Raw genomic sequence first — 21,695 nt, 5'->3', positions numbered from 1 at the left:
AAGTCCAAAATCCACAGCAACAAGCAAATTTTAGAGACAACAATCAGGAAACAAATTTGTTGTTTATGGCTTATCATACAAGTAATAACGAGTAAATCTCATGGATAATTGGCAGTGGATGCACTACCCATATGGCTAAAGATATCAATCTTTTTAGCCAGATTGACATATCTATGCAGTCTAAGGTGGTTCTTGGACATGGCGAGACGGTACTAGCTGAAGGTAAAGGTACTGTCGTGATGCATACTAAGCAAGGTGAAAAGATAATATCAAATGTTTTATATGTTCCAAGATTATCTCAAAACTTGTTTAGTATTGCTCAATTATTTCATAACAATTTTTTTGTGGTTTTTAAAGATAAGGACTGCGTTATTTATGACCCTCATGGAGTAGAGATTGTAAGGGTCAAAATGATTGCAATGCTTTCTTTTTGAATGGTGTCTCACTATGTCATCATGCTCTTAATGTCAAAGCAGAAGAAAGCAAAAAATGGCATCATCGCTTTGGACACTGCAACAATAATGCTTTGCAAATTTTGCATTCTTCTAACATGGTTGATGATTTTACCAACTTTGTATCATTTGATCAGATTTGTGAAAGTTGCTAAGAAGGGAAGATGTACAGACTACCTTTTTCGAAAGGTGGAAGTTTTAGAGCCACAGAAAAGCTCGAATTGGTGCATTGCAATATTTGCAGTCCCATGCGCAATGCATCTATTGGGAATAATAAATATTTTATTCTCTTTATTGATGATTTTTTCTAGGCTTACTTGGGTGTATTTTCTGATTGAGAGAACTCGAATTTTTTAAATTTTCAGGAAGTTTGTGAATCTTGTTGTAACTCAAAGTGGTTGAAAGCTCAAAACTTTGAGAACAGATAATGGGAAGGAATATACTTCCAAGCAATTTGACAAGTTCTGTGAAGACTTGGGAATCCAATACCAACTGTCCATCACATATACGCCACCGCAAAATGGTGTTTCAGAAAGGAAGAACAGAATCGTGATGGAGATGGCAAGATGTTTACTCTTTGGGAAGAAATTGCCAAAGAAATTTTGGGCTGAAGCTGTATGTACTGCTATTTGCTTACTCAATAGACTTCCTACAAGGGCAATTAAGGGCAAGACTCCTTATGAAGAGATCTAAACATGATGAGAAGGCAATTAAAAGAGTATTTATTGGTTATGCCTCTAATTCAAAATGGTATACAATTTTTTTTGTTTGAACACCGAAGAGGTTATCTTGAGTCATGATGTCATTGTTGATGATGACTCTTATTGGAATTTTTAGGAGCAGAAAATTGTCAGAGATTGACACACCAATTTTGAAAATTTAGAACAAATTGAATCTTCTTTTGATTCAATTGACTATAATAATCAAGATAACCAAGATCCTACTTCGAATGATGATGATCTTGTTGATGCAACTTGTGAAGGTTCAAATTACAAGGTAAGATCACTATCTGATGTATATTAAAGTTGTAACTTTTTTATTATTGAACCAAATAGCTATCATGAAGCTTCACAATCTATCGAATGGATTGCTGCTATGAAAGCTGAATTGGAGATGATCAATGAAAATAATAGATGAAAGCTTGGAGACCAACCACGAGGTAAGAACACTTTAGCTGTGAAGTGGGTGTTCAGGGTGAAGTATAATTCAAATGGTTTAATCAGCAAATACAAAGCAAGGTTAGTGGTAAAAGGGTATGCACAACAACCTGGAGTTGATTACGGAGATACATTTGCTCCAGTTGCACGACATGACACTATACGGCTGATTATTACTTTAGCTTCACAATTGCAGTGGAAAAAATTCCATCTCGATGTAAAATCAACTTTCTTGAATGGTGACCTTAAGAAAGAGATTTATGTAAGCCAACCTGAAGGGTTTGTAGAATCAGGCAAGGAAGAGAAAGTATATCGTCTGAGAAAAGCTCTTTACGGCCTGAAGCAAGCACCTCGAGCTTGGTACAACAAAATTTATTCATATTTCATCCTTCAAGGTTTCAGGAGGAGTTTGAGTGAAACCACTCTCTATGTTAAGGTTGGTGAAAATTCCAATCAACTCATTCTTTCTCTTTATGTTGATGATATGCTAGTAACTGGAAGTGATTATCAAATGCTTCATGTTTTTAAAGTTGAGATGGAAAAGATGTTTGAGATGTCAGATCTTGGTTACATGCATTATTTTCTTGGTATGGAAATCCATCAAGAATACAAGGATATTTTTATTGCCCAAAGAAAGTATGCTCAAGGAATTTTGACGAAATTCAAGATGGAAACATTTAAAGCTATTTCTACTCCTTTAGTAATAAATTTGAAAGTTTCGAAGAATGATAGTGAGAAGTTTTCAAATCCTACAAACTACAAAAGTTTAGTAGGAAGTCTCTTATATTTGATGGCATCTAGACCAGACTTAATGTTTGCTACAAGTTTACTCTCAAGATATATGAATTCACCTAGTGAAGTTCATTTTGGTCTTGCTAAAAGTGTCCTTAGGTACTTAAAGGGTACTATTTATTTTGGAATATGGTTTGGTTGTACAGGTGGTTTTACATTAATTGGATATGCTGATAGTGATTGCACTAGTTGTGTTGATGACTCCAAAAGTACTTCTGGCTATGTCTTTTCTCTTAGGACCAGAGTTTTCTCTTGGAACTAAAGAAAAAAAGAACTAGTGGCTCAATCTACTGCTGAAGATTAATATATTTTAGCTGCATCAGCTGCAAATCAAGCAATATGGCTTTGCAAATTGCTTGGTGATTTGGGATTTAAACTAGAGGAACCTACCACATTATTTTGGGATAACAGGTTTGTTATTGCTATTGCCTCAAATCCTGTACAACATGGTAGAACGAAACACATAAAAGTCAAATTTCATTTATTGATAGAGTAGGGAAAGAAACAGACATCAAGCTAATTTTTTGTAGCCCAGAAGAACAAGTTGCCGACATTTTCACAAAAGCTTTACCTCATAGATAATTTGTGTTCTTACGCCAAAAGCTGGGTGTGAAAAAGAAAAATCTCAAGGAGGGGTGTTGAGTTATAACTTATGAATTTTTTCTTTTAACATAAGTTTAATTTTCAATTTTTATTTATTTTAGTTTCTTTCTTTAATTGTCAGATTTAATTTTCAATTTTTATCTTTTAAGTTTCATTTTTATGAATCGTAAGTTATTCATTTGCATAAGGTCTAGTGGAGCCAGGAAGAAGGAACCTTGCACCCCAAAAAGTCTGTCACTGCATTCGAAGGTTCTGAAGGGATGTGAATCCCGGAGCGGAAGCGGACCGTTGCTCGTGACATTTGGGTAACAAAATCAAAATGTGCAAGATGAAAATACACAGGGGAAAACCATACCTTTGAAGAACTTTTCTTCAACGAATTCCCCTCAAACACCACCACCGAGTCTTCCTCGCTATCCTCTTGGGTCTCGAGACCGTGGTTGGGGAGCACCTTGTTTGGAATGAGAGGGAGTATTAAGAGAGAGCTTGAGATAAATTGGGTGGGAGTTCTTTCCTTTTCTCTGTTATGTTACCAATTGCAGAACTCTTCTGCAATCCAAAAAGAAAGAAGAATGACGTGGGGTAACTCCCCACTCCCCTGCAAATTTGCAGGGGAGTTTAATAATATTATTAATATTAATAATATATAACACACATATATATATAATAATAATTAATATATATATATAAATAATTAATAATTAATCTAATTAATAATTAATTAACATATATATATATTAAATAATTAACACTTAATTATTTATCATAAAATAGAATCATATTCTACAACATTTCTCTCGTATAACCTATAGTTTTAATGTACATCTTATGCACATTATTTTTAACCAATAAGTTTAATATGAATCTTATTCATATTAATTTTATTTGAATCTCATTCAAATAATTTCTCTCATAATATATAGTTCTAATTTATAAATAACTATATATTATAATATATCAATATACATATAATCCCTTAAGTAATTTAAACAATTCAAATTCTTCCAAAAACTTGATCCTCGTTTTACCCGTTATGAGCTAGCAAGGGGACCTAATGGACCTATAGATCATAAGCTCCAATGATGCAAGATTAATCGGTCAAACTCATTGACCGAGTTAATCAAAATTCGTTAACTACGGGTCATTCCACTAAAGACCCGCAGTTGCACTCTTCTCACTGCATAATGTTTTCGTGTCCATGGATATACGACCATTAATGACGACTCAATTCTTCACGAGTGCTCGTAACTCAAGTTGGGTCAAATTACCGTTTTACCCCTGACTTATATGTTTCTCCTTAAATACCACTGCTTCTCTAATGAACAACCCGGTTATGGTCTCACCAATAACCGGAAGTCCCTCTAAGGCCAATGAGAGGGTGGGGCCCCTTGTTCAAGTCCCGGAGTCAGCATTTAAGAAAACACTCATCTACTCCCCTAAAGTCGGGGAGAAGTGAATTCCATCTTGTGAAGTTATGTTCCCAGCTCTCCACTCGGTCTCGTCCCTAAAATGGTAGGAATATTGAGTCGGCAACTCGAGTCACTCTCACCCATACAGATCACAGGACGAGCCCTCACGGGCAGGAGTCCATAACTCACTCAAGATTGAGAATGAATTGCCTGGTCATCATAAGAAACAGCAATCTATTAGTTAACGGTGTTACATCTAAAGATTGGCTATTTCGTGGTCCGGTCTTATAGAAACTCATTGTATAGGATACCCCCACTCGCATGTCTCCACAAGAACGACCTGGATCGAGTCGTCTATAAACTTTACAGAGTGGGCCGTATCCATAGTGTTGCCAAGATAAGGTACCCAGCCTTATCCATATACTATAGACCCTTTAGGTTATTCACGGGACATTATCCACTTGTATATCAGGGTATATCAAATATATACCTCGTATATCAGGGATATATCAAATATATATGTAAAGACCCGAATTTCTGATACGTTTAACTAGGTAACAACCCTATAACGCTTACTGAACCCTCCTATTTCAGGTAACGAAAAATGTAATGTTCTCTTAATGCAACATACAAAATGGAGGTACACAATAATGGAATGTCCAGAAAATAATACCCGCATCAGTGGTCAGGAATCCAATCAAAAGAAAATAATCGTTTTGTCTAGTAATCCAAAATACATCAAAAGTTCGAATAGTAAATGAAGGGATGTGATTCCCGGAGCGGAAACAGATTTTCGTTGCTGAATTTCGGGATACAAAATCGAATTTCAAAGTAAGAAAATACAGAGGAAACTTTACCATTGAAGAACGTTTCTTCAACGAGTTTCCCTCGAACACCACCACTATGTCTTCCTTGCTATACCCTTTGGTTTCGAGAACCGTGCTTGTGGGAGTGTTTTGTTTGGAATGTCAGGGAGAGTTGAGGGAGAGCTTGATCGAGAGAAAACTGGGAGAGTTTTTTCTTTGTTCTGTATTCTGTATTTTTACATAACTGCAAAAAAACAAAACAGTGGGGAACTCCCCACGTCACACTAACCTCCCACTCCCCTGCGATTTTGTAGGGGAGTTTAATATTATTAATATTAATAATATTAATAATATATATATATATATTTAAATAATTAATTAATATATATATAATAATTAAAATATAAAATTAATTTATTAATTAATCATATTAATTAATAAATAATTATTAATTATTAATCCAATTAATAATTAATATATATATATATAAATCAAATAAATAATTAACACTTAAGTATTTATCATAAAAATAGAATCATATTCTATAACATTTCTCTCGTATAACCTATAGTTCTAATGTACATCTTATGCATATTATTTTTAACCTATAGTTTTAACATGAATCTTATTCATATTAATTTTATTTGAATCTCATTCAAATAATTTCTCTCATAAAATATAGTTTTAATTTACAATTAACTATATATTATAATGTATCAATATACATATAATCCCTTAAGTAATTTGAACAATTCAAATTCTTCCAAAACTTTGATCCTCGTTTTACCCGTTATGAGCTAGCAAGGGGACCTAATGGACCTACAAATCCGAAGCTGCAACGATGCAAGATTAATCTGTCAAACTCATTGACCGAGTTAATCTAGATTTGTTAACTACGGGTCATTCCACTAAAGACCCGCAGTTGCACTCTTCTCACTGCAAAATGTTTTCGTGTCCATTGATATACGACCATTAATGACGAGTCAATCCTTCACGAGTGTTCGTAACTCAAGTTGGATCAAATTACCGTGTTACCCCTTAGTTACATCTTACTCCTTAAACACCACTGCTTCTCTAATGAACAACCCGGTCATGGTCCAACCAATAACCGGAAGTCCCTCTCGGCCAATGAGAGGGTGGGGCCCCTTGTTCAAGTCCCGGAGTCAGCATTTAATGGAACTCTCATCTACTCCCCTAAAGTCGGGGAGGAGTGAATTCCATCTTGTGAAGTTATGTTCCCAGCTCCCCACTCGGTCTCGTCCCCAAAATGGTAGGAATGTTGAGTCGGCGACTCGGGCCACTCTCACCCATACAGATTAAAGGACGAGCCCTCACGGGCAGGAGTCCATAACTCACTCAGGATTAAGAATGAGTTGCCTGGTCATCCTAACAAATAGCAACCTATTAGTTAATGGTGTTACATCTAAAGAGTGCCTATTTCGTGGTCCGGTCTTATACAAACTCATTGTATAGGATACCCTCACTCGCATGTCTCCACACGAACAACCTGGATCAAGTCGTCTGTAACCTTTACAGAGTGAGCCGTATCCATAGTGGTGCCAGGATAAGGTACCCAGCCTTATCCATATACTATAGACCCTTTAGGTTATTCACGTGACATTATCCATTCATATATCAAGGGTATATCAAATATATACCCCGCATATCAACTATATACCCAGTATATATACTGTCCCGATTACATCACAAATAACCTTGGATGTTTAGTTTATTGGATTTGGATAATGCAAAGCTATGATTTAACAACAAATTTATTGAATAAAACTTTATTAAATAGACATTTGTTTTTACAAAATACAAACTTCGAGTTTAGGGCAACACACCCAACAAACTCCCACTTGAACTAAACTCGAGTGGGGTGTACATTATCATAAAGCAAAGGGAAAAAACAATAAACTAGGGCATACACTATACCCAATTACATTTCTCCCACTTGCCCTAGACTTACTGTACAAAGCTCGTAAACCTAGACTTTCTAGATGGCCCTCAAACACTTTAGCTGTGAGTGCCTTTGTAAAAGGATCAACAATATTGTGCTCTGTAGCGATCTTCGTGACAATCACATATCCTCGCTGCACTATCTCCCCTATAAGGTGGTACTTCCTTTCGATGTGTTTGCCTCTCTTATGGCTTCGAGGTCCTTTAGAATTTGCCACAGCACCACTGTTATCACAATAAAGTGTGATGGGCAAGTTCATGTTTAGAACGACTTCCAAATCTGTCAAGAACTTTCTAAGCCAAACCGCCTCTTTTGCGGCTTCACAAGCCGCAACATATTCAGCCTCCATGGTGGAGTCTGCGATACATCCTTGTTTGATGCTTTGCCAAACTACCGCTCCTCCGTTAAGAGTGAATACTGACCCCGACGTGGATTTCCTTGAATCCTTGTCTGTTTGGAAGTCAGAGTCAGTGTATCCTGTAAGGATCAAATCCTTAACTCCATACACGAGCTTGTAGTCCCTCGTTCTCCTAAGATACTTGAGGATTCCCTTAACAGCAGTCCAGTGATCATATCCTGGGTTGGATTGGTACCTACTGACTATCCCTACCGCATAGCAAATGTCAGGCCTAGTGTACAGCATAGCATCAGGCTGCCCACTGCTGAAGCATAGGGTATATGTCTCATATCCTCAACTTCTTAAGGCGTCTTAGGACATTGTTCCTTAGATAGATGAATTCCATGCCTGAAGGGTAACAAACCTTTCTTGGAATTCTGCATCGAATATCGAACAAGCATCTCGTCGATATAAGTTGCTTGAGACAGGGCTAACGTTCTGTTCTTGCGATCCCTTAGAATTTGGATGCCAAGAACATACTGAGCTTCTCCCAAATCTTTCATTTGGAACTCAGTCGCTAGCCACTTCTTTATGTTAGTGAGGTATCCTACATCATTCCCAATGAGTAGGATATCATCCACGTACAACACTAAGAAGGCTACGGTGTTGTTGACGATCTTCTTGTATACACAAGGCTCATCAACGTTTTGGTCAAAACCATAAGATTTGATCGTAGTATCGAACCTTATATTCCAAGATCGAGATGCTTGTTTGAGTCCATATATGGACCGTTTAAGCTTGCAAACCTTTTGCTATTGACCTTGTTCTATGAACCCTTCGGGTTGAGACATATAAATACTTTCTTTAAGATTGCCATTCAGAAAAGCAGTCTTGGCGTCCATTTGCCATATCTCATAGTCATAATATGTGGCAATGGACAGAAGTATTCTAATAGGCTTAAGCATAGCTACAGGGGAGAAGGTTTCTTCATAGTCCACCCCTTCCCTTTGTGTGTAGCCTTTTGCCACAAGTCTCGCCTTATAGGTCTGTACCCTATGGGTTTTACCCCGTCAGGTTGATCTACAAGTTCCCAAACGGAATTGAAGTACATCGACTCTATTTCCAGGTCCATTGCTTTGACCCATTTGTCCTTGTCAGTATCTTCCATTGCTTTCTTATAGGTCAATGGATCCTCGACGCCGTCATCAGGTATGACAACTTGAGTTTCAGTTAAACCCACGTAGCGGTCAACTTCTGACACAATCCTCCCACTACGTCGAGGCACCCTCAACACTTGAGGTGGATGTGACTGACGCGATGTGCTGGCTTCATCAACAACTCTTGTTGTAGTGCCAGTTTGATCAACAACTCCTGTTGACGTGTTTGTAGCCTCTTCGAAAATCTCGTTAATTACTACCTTAATCCGTGGTTTATGATCTCGAACATGGCCTTCTTCTAAGAAAGTAGCATTTGTCGATACAAACACTCTGTTTTCTTTATAATCGAAGAAGAGACCACCTCTCGTCTCTTTAGGGTAACCAACGAATAGGCATACTTTTGAACGAGGTTCCAGTTTCTTCTGGTTAGTCATGAGCACGTGTGCCGGGCATCCCCAAATGCGAAAGTGACGTAAACTAGGTTTACGACCCTTCCACAGCTCAAATGGTGTTTCAGAAAGACTCTTTGATGGAACTACGTTCAAAATATAAACTGCAGTCTCCACTGCATAACCCCAAAACGAGTTAGGCAATTGAGCATAGCTCATCATTGATCGAACCATGTCCAACAGGGTTCTGTTTCTCCTTTCTGATACATCGTTTTGTTGAGGTGTACCAGGGGCTGAGAGTTGGGACGTGATTCCATGTTCTATCATATAGTCCTAGAATCTCAAGTCCATATACTCTCCACCCCGATCTGATCGAAGTGTTTTAATGGTTTTACCTAATTGATTTTCAACTTCAGTCTTGTACTCCTTGAACTTTTCAAGGGCTTCAGACTTATGTTGCATTAGGTATAAATAACCATACCTTGAATAATCATCGACAAAAGAGATGAAGTATTCATACCCTCCTCGAGCTCTAACATTCATCGGACCACAAAGGTCTGAATGTATAAGTTCTAAGGGCTCTTTGGCTCTATAACCTTTTCCAGTAAAAGGTCTTTTAGTCATCTTGCCTTCAAGACAAGACTCACATGGTGGTAAAGAATCGTCTTCTAACTCACTTAGAATGCCATTCTTAACCAACCTCCCAATCCTATTGAGATTAATGTGACCTAATCTCAAGTGCCAAAGATAGGTATCTTTCTTTTGAGAAACTTTTTGCCTTTTATTTTGAGTTCTAGCATTTTTAAACAACTCGGTATTTAAAACTGCTTTAGTTATGGTTGGTCTTAGCACATACAAGTTGTTTTCAAGTAAAACTGAACAAATATTAACACCATTTCTTGAAATGAACGGTTCATTTAAATGAAATGAAATTGAATACATCTGTTCCACAAACAAGAAATTGAAATTAAGTTCCTTTTAATTTTAGGAACAACGTAAACATTATCTAATAATATATACATATTCTTGTTTGTAAACAACTTGAGCTCCCCTACCGCCACAGCTGAGACGACCTCTCCTGTTCCGACCTTGAGAGTCATCTCTCCGGCGTCAAGCTGCCTCCAGGAACTAATTCCCTGAAATGAAGAACAAACGTGATTAGTGGCTCCTGAATCCAGTATCCAGGCGGAGTCATCATTATCCACTAAACATGTTTCCAATACAAGTAAATCATATTTACCTTCGTTGGCTTTCTTCTTTTCGGCCAAGTACTTTGGGCAGTTGCGCTTCCAATGCCCGTCCATGTTGTAGTGGAAACACTTTCCTTTCTCTGCAACCTTGATCTTGCCTTTCTGGGCTGCAGCAGCTGAGTCAGGTTTAGACCCCTTACCAGCAGCCTTCTTCTTCTTAAAAGTCTTACTTCCAGAAGAAGAGGGCGCATACCTGGTTCCAGAGGACGATCCTCTGTTGAACCTCTTTGAGGTGACAACATTTGCCTCCTCTTCTTCTCCCTTACATTTCATAAGAGACTGGTAGGTCTGCAGCTCGTTTAGAAGCGTGGTAAGAGTGTACTCCAGCTTATTCATAACCGCATTGCTGCGGAATGGAAGGAAACTCTTCGGAAGAGATTCCAGAATAAAGCTGACCTGACTCTACTCGTCTATGACGGCCCCGTTCGACTCAGCCACGTTGAAGTGGACATCAGGTTGAGAACGTGTTCTCACACTGATGAACCCTCCTTCATGCGGGAGTTGTAAATGAACTTAAGGGCTTCATGTCGAGCCTGTGAGGACGGTTGTCCAAACATGCTCTGCAGCGAGTCCATGATCTCCTTAGCGGTGACCGTGTCCTCGTGCTTCTTGGCAAGTGACTGGGATGTTTATGCTGAACGCACGCACTAAGCGTGGTAACAATTATATAGATGCAAGCGCACACCTGTCAGAGTAATATAAAATGGATGGAGTATCCAAGTATCGATCCTCAAGGACTTCTAAACAATTTCCAAACTCTGAAGTTTTAAAGAATAGTGAATGTTGAAATGAGTGATTCTTGTAAAATGGGAAGTGGTCACAAATAATGGTTTTGGATTTGGGATTTGGACTTATAATAATAAAACCTAGCCCGATTTACTTCAAGTTAGCCAACAAAGAATCAAGGACATGCTAAGGATAATATGCAATTTGCTTTAGAAACTAACGACTACGCTTCTCACTTTACCTATGTCTAAGCAAGTTCAAAGTCCTAAGACATTCCCTAATATGTCTATTATGAGATATATCTTAGTTTTAGGATGGAAATAGTCGCAACCTCGGGTTAAGGTCCTATGTCTAGGCTACTTAAGCGGAACCCTTATGTCTAAGGCGCTCCTCTCCTCGGTTTAACCACTCAACAATGCAAATAAGCAACCTTTTCAGTATTGAATTGTTAAGACTTACAGTGGCCTTCTCTAAATCCTAACTTTTTGCGAAAACATGTTGAGCAATGAATGGAAAGCAAAAACACTACTTCTTAGCAACCCTTTTTAGACATAAAAGGCTAACTATCCATAACCGGGCTAGAGACGGGAATTTAGAAAGACATATTGAAGAAAATACAGCAAGTAAAATGGTTGAATGTGGAATGCATGTGTGAAAAACAAAAGTTAACTAATGGGGAGTTTTTATCGGGATTGAGAGCTTCGCCCTTCTCTTTCAAGCAAGGGAGAGTGTCACGTGCTCTTTCCTCCAAAAACACAACTCTCTTAACTAAAAATAAAGTAAAGACAAAGAGAGAATAAGCAAAGTGCTAGATTTTTATATATTTGAATAAGTAGAAAATGACTAAGTACAAATGGAAACAAAACAAGCTCAATAAAGGAATGTAAAGTGCTCGGGATTTAAAAACCAAAAGTAACTAATGAAAGCAACTCAAAAGTACTTAGAAAGCAACAAAGAAACACTAAAAATGATCAAGAGAAGGAAGCAAGGCTTGATGATTTTGGTGGAGAAGTTGCTGGAATTTATAGCTGTGCAGAATTGGTTAGGTAGGTCCTAAAACGATGGTGAATCACCCATTTCCAACTCTTTTGACTGACCAAATCGTGCTCAAACTGATGGTGGAACACTTCTTCTACACGTATGCATCGGTTGGAACCACCAAAACGCATTGGAAGACGCGTTTCATTAAGGGCAAAGTTGGAAGAAAACCAGTTTTTCTGCAGGCTTCCCAGGCGCCTGGCGCCTCCCATGATACTTTTTCGTCTTTTTGCTTCTTTTGATTAATTTGCACTCCCAAATGGTCCTAAAATGTCATAAATACAATATAAGCCATCCACAAACCATAGTATATGAATTTTGCATGAATTGGAACTCAAACAATCGAGAAAAATCCGAAACAAAGCTGAAACATAGTAAAAACAGCATCTAAAACCTTCTTTTTACGCATGTAAACAAGCGTAATCACACCCCCAAACTTAACTTTTTGCTTGTCCTCAAGCAAAACTTAGCAACTTTAATCAGCTTTCTAACACATGGACAAGGAAAAGCAAAAGCAACCGAGATGTTCAATCATAAATTGTCTCAAGGAAAAGATGTCAAAGCCTACCATTCTATTGCCTTTGTAAACTTAGTCACTATAAACCAAGTTTGAAATGATAAAAACTTTTTCTTTCAAAATCTTTTTTTCCTCTTTCAAAAACAGAAAACGTTTTCAAATTCCCCTAAGGAATCTGCACACTCCCTTCTTACACTAAGACTTTTACATCTGAAAGATCGGCTACTAGCCCCTGAGGTTTCCACACACTAACATCGGTTTCAACCACAGCTACTCGTAGAAAGACTTTGAACTAAGAGCTAGGTCATAAAACGACGACAATGAGAAACACGAAGTCACTTATCACCATCTTTACTGCTATTTTCAAAGTCAATACCCAACCTAAAACTAAATGGGTGTCTACAGTAGGACTCGGAAATCATAAATACATTTTCTTTAACTCTCATTGTTTCTACCACTCTTTTCTTTCTAACACAAGTCTTTTCCCCACTCTTATTTTCTTTGACAAAGACTCTTTTTTACTCTTTTGCAAAATTTTTTTTTTTTTTTCTGTTTTGTGTTTTTTTTTTATTTTTTTTTTCTTTTCAACACTTTCTTTTTGTAATAGCATTTGTTTTTCCAACTGACTCTTTTTCAAAAGAAAATAGCATGATTTTTCAAATATAAATAACACTTTATCTTTCTGAAACAACGACTCACACAACGACTGTCCCCCCCAAACTTAAGAGAGACAGTGTCCTCACTGGGAAAAGACTTTTGCATTGGATGAAAAAGGCTTAACAATAAAAAGGACAAGGACTTCCTATATAGGGGCAAAGAAAAAGCTTAAAGTTTGTAAAGATCAAAAAGACATAAAAGAAAATGAGTTTATCACATAAACAAAGAAAATAGCTCCAAGCTTAGTCAGGCATAGAACAGAAAACTCAACAATCTCTTATAATCATCATCGACATGAAATCACATGCACAGCACAGATGCTTCAAAATAGGCATGTGAAAAGCTAAACTAAGGTTAAGTGAAGGCATACTTTAAGTGATCAGAAGATAAACGATACTAATTTATTCATGCTTCAACTGAGCTGAAACATAATCAATACAAAAAAAACATGCGTAGTAATGCTAGAATATGCAAACTACGTCATTAACCAAAAGAAGAAAACACAAAAAATAGCAAAGAAGGAACCTCCTCTTCATGAAGTCAGAGGTTGTGGACTAGGATCAGTGTCAGTGCTGGGAGATGGATGACCAAGGATAGCAGCTAGCGCTGGAGGCCATGAAGGTAAAACCGCAAAATCCAATGAAACCCTTAAGTTGTAGATATGTTGCACGACTTCTCGAACCTGATCTCGCAGCTGGTGGTTCTCCTCTCGAAGACGACGGATCTCCGATGTAGGAGACATCCCAGTACCTTCCCTTCTTTGTAACGCATGGGCGATAATACGCCGAATATTCTTCTCTTCCACAATTGGGGCATCTCTCTTAATTTGATCCTCAGGGAGCTGTACACCTTGTCGCAAGCATAAAGAAGTGACCAAACGTGGGTGATAAAGCTTACCACGTGTCCGGTGGGCACACTCATGGATACTAGTATTGATCAATTCTCCATAATTCACATCTATGCCCTTTAGCATGGCATAAACCAGCAATGCCCTATCCTGAGTGACATGCTCATCATGCTCCGTTGGCAGAATTCTGTTTTTGACTATGTATAACCATCCTGCAGCAGCTAGGGAAACATCCTCGGGTTTTAGTCGTACCTTGCCATGAGTAGTCAAATCCCAAGTGGCAGAGGGCTTCCCAACACATTCTAGAGCCTCATCAAGCTGTTCCAGAGTCGGAGTCACTAACATCTTATTGCCCACAGCATCTCTGATATTCTCAATGTTGAAGGTGTAGTTGATCTGAGTGGCATCAAACCGTATTTCCTTCCCGCGCACTATGGCTATATGTGACTGGGGATGGACTGCAGCATAGAATTCTCTGACTAACTCCAAAGCCTCACATTGTATGGGCTGAATGAGTGGTCTCCATTCTTTGTCTCTGGCGGTCTCCCTCCAATCAACAGGCACATCTCCTAGAGTGAGATCGAATCCCAATTCTGTCATAATCTTACGGGATTTCATTAATGAAGTTCGAGTGGCTAAATTTGCTGCGTTCCATTTCGTCTCGACCTCCTCTCCCTCAGACAAGTCTAGTTCAATTGTATCAACTGGCCCAGGTGCCACTACCTTCTTCTTAGCTTCAGCTGCTTTAGCTTTCGCAGCTCTCGTTTTAGGTTCATTCACGGGCACTGTTGGCTTCTTAGCCTGAACTGCACGTCGTTTTGAACTCTTTTTCTCCCGCCTCTTGTATTGAAACATTTCCCTTATCGTCTGCGTGTCCTCAGGATCTTCTTCGCTGGTAGGTTCTTGAGTACTATTCTCCCCAACCTTGGATCTACCTGTATCACACCCAAGCGGGTTAACTGTATTAGAAGGAATAGTGTGAGCATCCCTTACCCCTGGTAGAGTGGCCATCGGTGTGACATACTCATCCGTTGCCACTGGAGTAGATCCAGTTGCCCCAGTAGGCAACTCTTGGTGACTACAAAATGCTCCTTCTGTAGGTGTATCCAATGGGGAAGGTTCCTGAGTATCTGTTCTCACCACTTCGTTCTCGGTATCCTCTGTTTCTGGCATATTTGAACAATGTCCTCGTGAAACCAGTAGAAAATCATCATTACCATCTTCCGGTGTAATAATCAATGGAGATGAATAAAACTGCTCCTCGTCCCTGTTCTCCATAGATGAATCCTTAGGCGTCAGACGCTTACTACTCCCATCTTCCTCAATTTCTGGGTCTATCATCACCTCCTTGCCCTTCCTCTTTTGCCCTATCGAAACCCCGGGCTCTAGCCTATGGCTGTGGCTCTTCTCTTGCTCTCCTCCATGCTCATCTCCTGCATCCATTGGCATATTGGTTGGGGTTGGCATCCTAGGAGGCTCTAAGGGTTTTAGTTGTCCCATGTTGAAAGTACTCGATATGTTAGGGTTCAATTGGGGTGCTTGAGGTCCTCTTTCTAGGAATGGAAGTTGAGGTGGTGGGGAAACTCTAGGTGAAATCATCCCATAATTATGTGGAGGTACCCAATGACCCATTCCATAATAAGGTGGAAGGCTAGGAAATAGAGTAGATGGGTTTGGCATTCCATAAGGATGAACACTAGCTGGAATTTGCATTTGAGACAAGGGAAAATGATAGGAAGGAACCGGGTTAAACATAAACGGTTGGTACATACCCGGATTGATCATTGGAGGAAGTTGTTGAGGATTTTCAGCCCTAAACTCACTGTTTTGAGGTATATTAAAGGTGGGTAGTTGCTGAAAATTAACATAACCATGTGGGCTCATTATAGGATGTTGTGTAGGAGCTTGGGATGGAGGACATTCAAATGTTTGAAGCGGGTTTCCTCCCCTAACAGCAGCTAGCCTAGAATCTGAACCCATGTGGTGTTGGAAGTTCTCCAATGGTGGAAAAGGAATGCTTGTGGCATTTGGAGCTTGAGTGGAAGAGGTAGGAAGTGAAGTATGTTGAGAAGAGGAAGCCATAGATGTAAGCAAATGCTGGAAATTTCTTCTTCTCTTTGGTGGTGGCTGAAAATCGAAAACAAGGGTGATGAAGGGAGTGGGTTTTTGCCGAAAAAAACAAGGGGAAGAAGAGAGTTGTGTGGGTTTTGGTGGAGTTGTAAAGCTTAGGCAATGGGTCTATTTAAAGCTTTCCCCAAACTAAATCCTAAATGGAAAGGGATTGACATTTAAGTTCAACTAAGTTTCCTAAACCTAAAAGGAAAAGAAAACAAATTTGAATACAAAATAGGATTAGGGAAACAAAATTTGAGTTTGAAGAGAAGTTATTAAAGCTAAATCATAGAGGATTAATGTTTGACCCAAAATAAAGCCCATGCTATCGAAAATTAAAACCCAAACCGTGAAGGAAAACGAAATTCGAACTGCTGGAAAACAGGGCAGGCGCCAGGCGCCTGCGTAAAATTTTTTTCAATGTTTTTTTTTTTTTTTTTTTTTCATTCTTTCTTTTTGTTTTTCAACGTTTTCCAAAAACATTCTTAATAAGCAAAACTTTTTATAATTAGACAAAAAGAATGTAAGATACAAAAATTTCCTTCCTTTACTTTTGTTCTTTCCAAACGGATAAGAAGGAAAAACATTTTTCGCAAACATTTATTGACCTGAAAGTTGAATAGAGGTTTTTCCTCTATCCACTGGTTCTCCAAAATACGGCTTAAGTCTCTGCCCATTTACTTTAAAAATATTTCCTTTAGAGTCAACTAGATCCACTGCCCCATATGGGTAGACTTTAAAAATTTGAAAGGGACCAGACCATCTAGACTTAAGTTTTCCAGGGAAAAGTTTCAACCTAGAGTTGAATAACAGAACCAGATCACCTTCTTGAAGATTGTTCGGCCGAAGACGCCTATCATGCCACTGTTTAGTTTTTTCCTTAAACAACTTAGCATTCTTATAAGAAAAGTGCCTGTGTTCTTCTAATTCCAACAATTGTAACTTCCTCGCTTCACCTGCAGCCAACAAATCAAAATTTAATTTCTTAGTAGCCCAAAATGCTTTATATTCTAGCTCAAGAGGCAAATGACATGCTTTTCCAAAAACTAGCCTATAGGGGGACATGCCGAGGGGAGTCTTAAATGCTGTCCTATATGCCCAAAGTGAATCATCAAGCTTAAAAGACCAATCCCTACGGTTAAGATTTACAGTTTTTTCTAAAATGTTTTTATCTCCCTATTAGATATTTCGGCTAACCCATTCGACTGAGGATGATATGCTGTTGCAACCCTATGACGCACATTGTATTTAGTCAGCAACTTTTGCATAGACCTATTCACAAAATGAGCCCCCCCATCGCTTATCAGACAACGCGGGGTTCCATAACGCGTAAAAATGTGCTTTTGCAGAAAACGAATGACAACTTTGGAATCATTGGTAGCAGTTGCAATGGCTTCTATCCATTTCGAAACATAATCTACTGCTAACAATATATAAAGCTTACCATTAGAAGATGGAAATGGACCCATAAAATCTATACCCCACACATCAAATATTTCAATCTCCAGGATCGGGGTTTGAGGCATTTCGTGGCGTTTAGATATATTACCTGTTCGTTGGCATTTGTCACAAACCTGGGCAAACTTATGTGCATCTTTGAACAGAGTGGGCCAAAAGAACCCACTTTGCAAAACTTTGGCTGCGGTTTTGTGTCCTGCAAAATGTCCTCCATATGGAGACATATGACAAGCGTCTAATATCGCCTCGTGCTCTTCTTCTGCGACACACCTGCGTAAGATATTGTCAGGTCCTAGCTTATATAAAAAAGGCTCATCCCAACGATAACATCGAACTTCATTTAGAAATTTCTTTACCTGTTGCTTGTTGAACTCATAAGGAACTATTCGACTTACCAAATAATTTGCTATATCGGCATACCACGGAACTGAATCAACTCGCAAGAGTTGCTCGTCAATAAACTGTTCATGTATAACAGTTCCATCATCACAGAGCGGGGATTCCAATCTAGACAGGTGATCAGCAACTTGGTTTTCAGTACCCTTCCTGTCCCTAACTTCAATATCAAACTCTTGAAGTAACAAAATCCACCGTATCAAACGTGGTTTAGCATCTTTTTTAGCAAATAAATATTTTAAAGCAGAATGGTCAGTAAAAACAATGACTTTTGTGCCTATCAAGTAAGACCTAAACTTATCAAAGGCGAACACAACTGCTAACAGTTCCTTTTCAGTAGTAGTGTAATTGAGTTGTGCACCGGTCAGAGTCTTACTAGCATAATACACAGGATGCAAGATCTTGTTTTTACGTTGTCCTAACATAGCTCCTATTGCATAATCACTGGCATCACACATGAGCTCAAAAGGTAAATCCCAATTAGGTTCGATAATTATAGGAGCTGAACTTAGAGCAACTTTCAACATTTCAAATGATTTTAAACAGTCATCATCAAAAACAAATGGTCTATCATGTTCTAACAATTGACACAAGGGTTTAGAAATTTTAGCAAAGTCTTTTATAAAGCGGCGGTAAAATCCCCCATGCCCTAAAAAACTTCTAATCCCTTTGACATTTGTAGGAGGAGGTAGCTTTGAAATGATGTCTATCTTAGCGTGGTCTACCTCTATTCCTTGCTTGGAAATTTTGTGACCCAAAACAATACCCTCTTGTACCATGAAATGACACTTCTCCCAATTTAGGACTAGGTTTGTTTGTTCACATCTCTCCAATACTCTCTCCAAATTAACTAAACAAGCGTCAAAAGAATTTCCAAAAACAGAAAAGTCATCCATAAAAACTTCTAGAATATTTTCTACCATGTCAGAGAAGATGGCCATCATACACCTCTGAAAAGTCGCGGGTGCATTGCATAGTCCAAAGGGCATTCGCCTAAAAGCGAACGTACCATACGGACACGTAAATGTTGTCTTCTCCTGGTCTTCTGGAGCAATAGTAATTTGATTATAACCCGAATATCCATCTAAAAAACAATAGAAATCCTTACCTGCCAGACGGTCGAGCATCTGGTCAATAAACGGGAGAGGAAAATGGTCTTTCTTTGTTACCTTGTTGAGTTTGCGATAATCAATGCAAACTCTCCACCCGCTCACAGTTCTGGTTGAGATGAGCTCATTCTCCTCGTTGGCCACCACGGTTATACCCCCTTTCTTTGGTACACACTGTACTGGGCTTACCCAGCTGCTGTCGGATATTGGGTATATAACACCGGCGTCAAGCCATTTAAGAATTTCTTTCCTTACAACCTCTTTCATCTTCGGGTTCAACCGCCTTTGACTCTCAATAGAGTTCTTAGCATCTTCTTCCAATAGAATTTTGTGCATGCAAAAGGCTGGGCTTATCCCTCGGATATCTGCTATCGTCCATCCAATGGCCTTTTTGTGCTTCTCCAAAATCTGCAATAAAGAATATTCATTAGTAGGTGATAAATTGGAAGCTATAATAACTGGTAAAGTGTCGTTATCCCCTAGATACGCATATTTCAAATGCGACGGCAATGGCTTCTGCTCCAACGTGGGTGGTTCCACTATGGACGGAAGTAACGACTTGCATTCTTCTTTTTGTATTTTTTCAATAGGATTAGCCACATTTTCTGGTCCTTCTGCTATCTTATCAAGCTCTTCTTCAATCTCTGTAACTAATAAGTCATAAAACACATCAAACATAATAGGATTCAAGCTATTTATAGCAGAGCACTCTTCAAAGTCTCCTGGTAATTTCATGGCATCTAGAACATTAAATTTAACATCTTCATTATTTACCCTCATTGTAATTTCTCCCTTCCTCACATTAAAAACTGTATCCCCAGTGGCTAGAAATGGTCTTCCCAAAATAATGGGAACGTCTAAGTCTGCCTCGCAATCTAGAATGATAAAGTCCGCAGGGAAAATGAATTTGTCCACCTGGACTAAAACATCTTCTATCTTTCCCTCAGGTCTTATGATAGATCTATCTGCTAGTTGGAGGGTAACCGTAGTAGGTCTAGCTTCTCCTATGCCTAAAGATTTGAAAACTGATAATGGCATAAGATTAATGCTAGCGCCTAGATCACATAATGCCCTACCTAAGTTTTTTCCTCCTATGGAACATGGAATGGTAAAACTGCCAGGATCATTACATTTCATGGGTAGCGGGCTGCCTACAGCTTCACTACTACATTTTGTCATGGCTACCAGTTCATGCTCTCCTATTTTTTTCTTCCTAGAAACTATATCTTTCAAAAACTTAGCATAATTTGGCATCTGTTCTAGAGCATCTACTAATGGTATATTTATATGCTGTTGTTTTAAAATATCTAAAAATTTTCTAAACTGGGAATCATTATTTTTCTTAACTAATCTTTGTGGAAACGGGGGAGTAGGGGTAAAAGAAGGCTGTACCTGTGGAGGAACACTCGGGGTGTCCTCATTACCTTTTCTAATATTCTCTTTTTCTGGTGTTGTTGGATTTTCTGGTATCTTTACAATTGGTTCAGTGGACGGAATCTGTACATCTGTTGTTGGCATTGTTGGTCCATCATATGCCAGTCCACTCCTGAGGGTGACAGCTTTGCACTGTTCTTTCCCTTCTCGTTTTGGTAATTCAGTATGGCCTGGAAAAGAACCTTGTGGTCTATTCTTCAATTCATTGGCGAGCTGTCCCAATTGGGTCTCGAAATTCCTCATTGATGCCGCTTGGGATTGTATCACTGCGTCGGTTCGGGCCATGTACTCCTTCATCATATTCTCAAGATTTGAGTTGTTATTTTGAACTGGTGGAGTCTGTGTTCTCTGATTGTACTGCTGTTGCGGTGGTGGGATGTATTGCTGTGTAGGTGGAACATAGGGCTGCTTGTTCTGTTGGCTCTGCCCTTGATTAAAACCGCTCGAACCTCCTTGTCCTCCCCATGAGAAATTAGGGTGGTGCCTCCAACCTGGGTTGTAGGTGTTCGAATATGGGTTAAAGTTCCTATTGTTCCCATGTCCTACATAAAAAACGGAAGCAGGGTTATGTGGACAATTATCATAAATATGGTTTTCACTGCAAAATGAACAAATGAGATCGTTGACTTGGCAAACAGGGGCAGGAGTGCAATAATCCGACTGCACAGGTTGTATCGGCGTGGCTAATGGATTTTTTATTCCCAATGCCATCTCTTTTAGCCTCTGGTTCATTGTAACCATCTCTTTTTGCATCGAGGTCGCAATGTCCAGAGCCAAAACTCCAGCTGGATCTTGCTTCTTTGGTGCTGCCCTAGATCTTTGCGAACACCACAGTTCGTTATGTGAAGCTAAGTCATTTAGGATGTCAACTATCTCGTTGAATGTCTTCTTTGTAAAGGCTCCGTTGGCAGCATTGTTTAGCATCATCTTAGTAGGATGATCTAAGCCTCTAAAGAAATGTTCTATCTGGATGCATGCCGGCAAGCCATGGTTCGGACATTTCCTGATTAGTTCTTTAAATCTCTCCCACGCCTCGTGAACAGGTTCACGATCATACTGTCTAAAGGAGATGATATCTTCTCTGATATC

At 38.9% G+C, this 21,695-nt stretch overlaps 1 non-coding gene across 1 annotated transcript; it reads left to right on the top strand.

Moving 5' to 3' along the window:
* The first annotated feature begins 21,588 nt into the window (after nt 1-21,588).
* LOC148209644 (small nucleolar RNA R71) lies at nt 21,589-21,695 on the top strand. The gene has a single exon (XR_015793311.1). It is a non-coding gene; the product is annotated as a small nucleolar RNA R71 (small nucleolar RNA).

The sequence above is a fragment of the Momordica charantia genome, assembly GCF_013281855.1.
Source record: "Momordica charantia cultivar OHB3-1 chromosome 8 unlocalized genomic scaffold, Mcharantia_2.0 BLBB01000008.1, whole genome shotgun sequence".
Classification (NCBI taxonomy): domain Eukaryota; kingdom Viridiplantae; phylum Streptophyta; class Magnoliopsida; order Cucurbitales; family Cucurbitaceae; genus Momordica; species Momordica charantia.
This window is presented reverse-complemented; position numbering and strand designations above follow the sequence as displayed.